This window comes from Lontra canadensis, unplaced genomic scaffold (assembly GCF_010015895.1).
Source record: "Lontra canadensis isolate GAN:19392208 unplaced genomic scaffold, GSC_riverotter_1.0 scaffold111, whole genome shotgun sequence".
Lineage (NCBI taxonomy): Eukaryota > Metazoa > Chordata > Mammalia > Carnivora > Mustelidae > Lontra > Lontra canadensis.
The window spans coordinates 5,278,037-5,284,036 of record NW_022631105.1 but is presented as its reverse complement, the minus strand read 5'-3'; the positions used below and the strand labels follow the sequence as shown (position 1 = coordinate 5,284,036).

At 49.6% G+C, this 6,000-nt stretch overlaps 1 protein-coding gene across 7 annotated transcripts in view; it reads right to left on the bottom strand.

Annotated features, from left to right (window-relative positions):
• The window catches only part of PRKAG2 (protein kinase AMP-activated non-catalytic subunit gamma 2), a 244,449-nt gene that overhangs the window by 54,775 nt on the left and 183,674 nt on the right, over positions 1 to 6,000 (bottom strand). The window contains exon 1 of one of the 7 annotated variants that reach the window (XM_032840249.1): positions 327 to 344. The exons of 4 other annotated variants lie outside the window; for them this stretch is intronic. The gene's annotated coding sequence lies outside the window, so the exon portion shown is untranslated. Of the gene's footprint in view, positions 1 to 100; positions 169 to 326; positions 345 to 6,000 lie in introns of those variants that run through there. 2 more of the 7 variants (XM_032840248.1, XM_032840252.1) reach the window with 2 other exon arrangements.

Below are 6,000 nucleotides of genomic sequence, written 5' to 3'. Positions count from 1 at the left end.
GGGGGGGGGGCCCGCAGGTGGCGCGCGCCGCGGCCTGACCTGCCGCCCCTCCCGAGTGGAACGACCCGGCCCCCCGGCCCCCGGCGGCTTTGGTACGGACCGGCGGGGAGGAAGCGTGGGAAGAAGACCCCGAGGAGCCCGCGGCCGGTTCGCGCGACGGCGGCCGGGGCGCCCCCCTCCGGCCGCGGCCCTGCTTCCCGCCGCGGCGGCCGGGCGGCCATTAGCCGAGGCCGGCTTTCCCATCCTGCCCGGCCCTCCCGCCCCCGCCGCACGCGGCCGCGCACCGTGCCCGCCGCCCCCGGCCAGCGCGTCCCCGCGGGCTTCACCTGCGCAGGTGTGGTCTCGGCCGGCCGTGGGTGGGGCGAGAGGGGCGCGCCGCCGGGTGGGCGGGGCGACGCGGCAGCGCGAGGGGCCGGGGGCCGCGGAGGGGGAGAGGGCCCCGCACGCCGGGCCGGGCTGGGTTGGGGTGGGGGTGGGGGTGGGGGCACTGCTTTCCTTTTTTGGATTTTAGATCCAACTGCCCATCCTCGTCCCCTATATAAAAAAGGAAAATGTATCGTGGATGCACTTGGCAGCTCTCCGTGTGACCCAGCCTTCGTGTGCTCGCTTTCTTCACAGCCGGCTCTACTTCGGGGGAGCCCCGGCCCGGAGCTCACACAAATCTCGGTCTGGCCTGGCCACTCGTGTCACCCTGGATCTTGGGTATCTGAGACTCTCCTATCGGCAGCTCAGGTTGGCGGTCAGGGAGGCTGCCAGGGCCGCCCGGAGAGCAGGGCAGCGGGAGGGGAGACGGGCGCCCGGCTCCCTGAGGCCCTCCTGCGTGACAGCCAATTTCTGCCCCATCCAGGGCGCCCTTTGCTCATTGCGGACTGCAGTGGCCCCAACGGCGATCAGCTCTCTAGTGCTGATTAGGGCTGTAAAGCACCCCCCCCCACACACACACCCACCCCTTGAAAGGAAGCTAGTTTTATCGCTCTTGCAAGCCTGGCCTGGAAGAGGAAGTACTGAAGTCTCCTTTGCATTTCCTTTTTGCTCTGTCATCTCAGTTGGGCCAATCCCTGTCTTAAGCTTCTGCTTAAAAAGGGGTGGGGGGAGGTAAGGAAAAACAAAAACAAAAACAAAACAGAAACCTAGAGCTGTGTCTTCCTTAACAGCAAGAGCTTGAGTGCTTTCGCTCTAAATTCAGGAACAAGGCTCTAGGCCTCTTTGCACACTCTTATTCAACATAGTACGGAAGTTCCAGCCACTGCATTAAGGCAAGAAAGAGAAAGAAAAGGCATACACGTTGCAAAGGAAGAAATAAAACCATCTCTATGTGCAGATGAAATGGTTGTCTTCATTGAAAGTTCCGAGGAAATCTACTGAAAAACAAAGCAGAACCAAAAAAAACCCCAACTAGAACGAGTGAGTTCAGCAAAGTCATAGGCTACAAGATCAATACACAAAAATTCGTTGCGTTTCCATATATTAGCAATGAACCTGTGGAAAGTGATATTCAAAACGATGCATAATTTATAATCACTGCAAAGGAAATTGAATGTGCAGGTACACACTTAAACCATGTACAAGATCTATATGTGGAAAATTACAATATGTGGATGAAATGAAAGAAGACCGAAATAAATGGAGAGACACCCCATTTTTATGTTTTGGAAGACCCAGATTAGTAAAGATGTCAGTTCTCCCCCAGACTGATCTCTACATTTAATGCAATTCCTACCAAAATCCTAACAAGATTTTCTGTAGAGAAGATGAGCAAATTCTGAAATTTATACAGAAAGGCATAGGCTGGAGAACAGCTAAAGCAATCTTGAAAAGGAAAAATGAAGGGGAAGTAATCAAGACTTTGTGGTACTGGTAGAGGCATAGACCCAAAAGTCAATAGAAACAAACAGGGAACCTAGAAATAGACCCACAAAAATATGTCAGACTGATGTCTGAGGAAGGTGCAAACACAGAGGTTGGTAGGCAAAAAAATAAATCTCCACATAAGCCTCACATCTTATACAAAAATGAGCTCAAACTGGGTCATGGACTTGAAAATAAAATATAAAACTAAACAACTTGCAGAAAAAAAAACATCTTTGGGATCTCCTAGGCAAAGGGTACAACTTGATATCAAGAGTATGATCCATAAAAGGTAAAATGAACAAACTGAACCTCATTAAAATTAGAAATGTCTGCTCTGTGGCAGACCCTGGAGAAAGGATGAAAAGACAAGAGACAGAGTGGGAGAAAATACTCGTGAAACCACACAGCTGACAAATGACTAGCATCAATGCACGTAAAGAGCTTTCAAAACTCAATAACAGAAAAATAAAAGAGTTCAGAATAGGGCAAAAGATATGAAGAGACAGCTCAGTGAGAAAGAGGAGTGGCAGTAAGCGCATGAAAAGATGTTCAACAGCACCAGCCATTAGGGAAGTTACAGATTAAAACCACAGTATACTGTGGCCACACACCTATTAGAATGGCCAAAACAAAAACTGTGACCCCACCAAATGCTGGCGAGGATGACAAGAAACAGGATCCTTTCTGCATCACTGTGGGGATGGGAAGTCATCATGCCAAAGAGGAACTCTGTACCCACTAGTAGTCACTTCCTGTCACTCCCTTAACCCCTATTCCCAGCCCTAGGCAACCACTAACGTATTTGCTCTCTCTGTAGATGTGCCTGTTCTGGACATTTCATAGAAATGGACTCTCATAATATGCGGTCTTTTAGCTCTAGCTCCTTTCACTCAGCGTACTGTTTTCAAGGTTCATCCCCGTTGTAACATGGATCAGCATTTCCTTTTCTTTTCTTTTTCTTTTTTTTTTTTGCTGAATAATATGCCATTGTATGCGTACACCACATGTTGCTTTTCCATTCCTCGGATGATGGATATATAGCTGTTCTTCCCTTCTGGTCTATTGTGAATATTGCTCTATAAACATTCAAGGACAAGGATCTGTGCGGACATATGTTTTCATTCCTCTTGGGTATAGACCCAGCAATGGAATTTCTGGGTCATATGGTAACTCTATATTTAACATTTTGAGAAACTGCCAAACTGTTTTCCACAGGGGCTGCACCTTTTTACATTTTCACTAGCTATGTGTGAGGGTTTCACTGTCTCCCGCACTCTAGTTTTGCAAGATGTTACCATTGGGAGAAACTAGGTAGAGGCACTCATCTCTTACAACGAACCGTATGTGAATCTACAGTGAGCTCAAAATAAAAAGCTTAATTAAAAAAAAAAAACCATGGGGGTACATAGTAGAAGTGTCAATCATCCTCATTTTTGAAAAATCGATGTTTAGTTTCTTGCAGTAATTCCAGTGTAACTATAAAAACGAATCCCTAATTGGTGTTTATTGGGTGCACAATCAATTTCACCTGTAATCTGGATGAGTTGTTTTTTTGGGGGGGGGCAGGTCAAAATGGGCCATAAATGGGAGTATGTGTGTCTGGAGGCGGTGAGCGTGCAAATGGTTCCTCAGACTAAATAGTCCTGTACTGGTTACTGTTGAAGTTGGGAGAGAATGGAAATTAAAACACATTACTGTGAATTTCTCAGGATTCAATCCACTTGATCATGGGTGTGCAGGGGAAGATGGAAATAAAGATTTTATTTCTTTGGGAGAGAGAGATTGAAAGAGAGAGAGTATGTGAGACGGGAGAGGTCAGAGGGAGAAGAAGACTTCCCGCCGAGCAGGGAGCCTGATGAGAGACTTGATCCCTGGACTCCAGAATCATGACCTGAGCCGAAGGCAGACAACTGAGCCACCCAGGTTGTCCCAGAAGATGGAAATAAAAGCGTCCCTGTATTCCAGGTTAGCGAGGCAGAGCTCCTTTCCGTAGCTTGCTTCCACTTCATGAGCCATCTCAGGGATGGAACCGCTCGCTCTCTGTCATAACACACCAGGCCCGTTTCAGGAATCTGAGGGTCTGCGGACCGTCTCGGGCACTCACAGACACGGCGACAGGGTCAAACGCGCGACGGATGGTTAGCACACAATCGAAATTTGGTGGCTGTCGGCTGCCCTTTCGTGGTGATATTTTAGGTGAGGTTTTCTTAAAATCTCAATGGCTCATACGCCAGGCTCCATGGGAGCTGTTTCAGGGAGGCAAGGAAGCCCAGAGAGGGAAGAGTTGGGGCAACGTTCTGGATGCCGAGAAGGGGTTTGCCTGTGTGATGCCATCTCCTCTCTCTCTCGAGAATTAAATTGGCAGATCACAGTAGAGAGGACCCGGGGTTTCCTAGCTGGGCCTCGTGCAGATCACAACATTTCTACCAGGATTCTGTAGGCTTCTGCAGCCGGCCTGGGCAGCCGCCCTCTGCTGTAAGGGGAGGGAGCAGGAGGCTGGAGTTGAACTTTATTGACCGAATGCCTGACAACCAGGGAGCCATTACCAGTGTGACTTGCCTGTTGGGGAGAAATGCTAAATTATTAAGGTTTGTCTTACATAACTGTGCCTAGGTGTATTCTGGAGGACCATCGGACAGGAAAACCTATTCAGGAAACGACTGCCAAAAAAGCTTTCCTTGATGCGCTGAGGTCGGATGTGAGTTCACTTTACCTTTTATTTTATCCTAAATAGCTTCTGCAAGAAATAAGTCAACCTTAAATACTGGGTAAGTAGCTCCTGAATAATTTAGCATGTGGAAACCTGCAGCTCTGGCGTTCCCGCTCCCCCCCACCCTCCACCCCCGCTGTCTTCTTTGAACAAAGGCGTTCTCTGTGTGGAAGAGGAGGTAGGACGGGGCACCCACCAGTGCCAGGACAGGAGCTGCCTGTTCTGCGACTCGCTCAGCTCTGGGACCAGCTTTGACCCCTCCTCTGTGCGGACCACTTCCAAGCCTCAGTCACAAGCTCCCAGCAAGTCTGAGCTCGGGCCTGCTTCCTGGTGTTGTCCTGGAATTTTCTATGGACCATTCAAACTCATCCCTCGAAGGTAGCCCTGTGTCCTCTCCACCTGTCTTCCTGTCCTTGGAGCCCCCCCATCCCCTGCCCTGGTCTCCATCTCTGCTGCGATGCTCAGTTGGGTTTCCCCTCTCTTGTCTCATCTCTGTGCTGGAGGCAGAGTGTTTAAACACACAGCCTCGGGGCGCCTGGGCGGCTCAGTCGTTAAATGTCTGCCTTCAGCTTGGGTCATGATCCCAGTCCTGGGATCAAGCCCCGCATCAGGCTCCCCGCTCAGCGGGAAGCCCGCTTCTCCCTCTCACTCCCCTTGTGTTCCCTCTCTCCCTGTATCTCTCTCTGTCAAATAAAATCTTAAAAAAAAAAATAAACACACGCAGCTTTGTTCCTGTTAGGTCCACCCCCCGCCAGTGTTTAGAACCATTCAGTGGCTCTGGGGACCTCTGGGAATACCCTGTGAGCACCTCAGCTCAGAGCAGGGGTTGGGTCCTTTCACTTGTTCGTCTTCTCTTTCCAGTTTTCTCTGCGTCCACCACGCTCAGGCCTTGCCGCGTGGTTCCTGCTCAGATCACTAAGGGTTTGACCATTCTGGCCTCTCCCCGTACTCCCGACACTTGGCTAGTTTGCCCCATTCCTTTAAGAATGAGTCCTAAAGAAGAAGGCTCAGCCTTCACCAGGAAGCCTTTCCTGATTCTTGGCCTCTTCTACAGCTCACCTGGTTACCTGCTTCTCTTAACCCACCTATTTCTTTCTCCGAGGCCCTTAACAACAAGATTGGGATTTATTTTGCTGTTTCCCCAAATCCTGTCATCTCTGAAGACCAATCATCTTCGTAGCGCCTGTGCCAGGCACACAGTGGCTGTTCCAAAAATCCCTGAGTGAAGTGAATTATCATTCTTAGCCCATCAGTTAGAAAACACGGCAGGTAAACAATTGATTTTGTTAGGATGAATGGGTTCGCAGATGATTTCTTTCCATTTACTCATGTTTCTTCTGGACCTCATTCCTATTTACCAGTGACTACAGTTGCTTTCCCTTGAGCAATGGAACTGACATTTAGAAGAAAAAACAAAGTGCCTTTGCTAACAGGCGGTT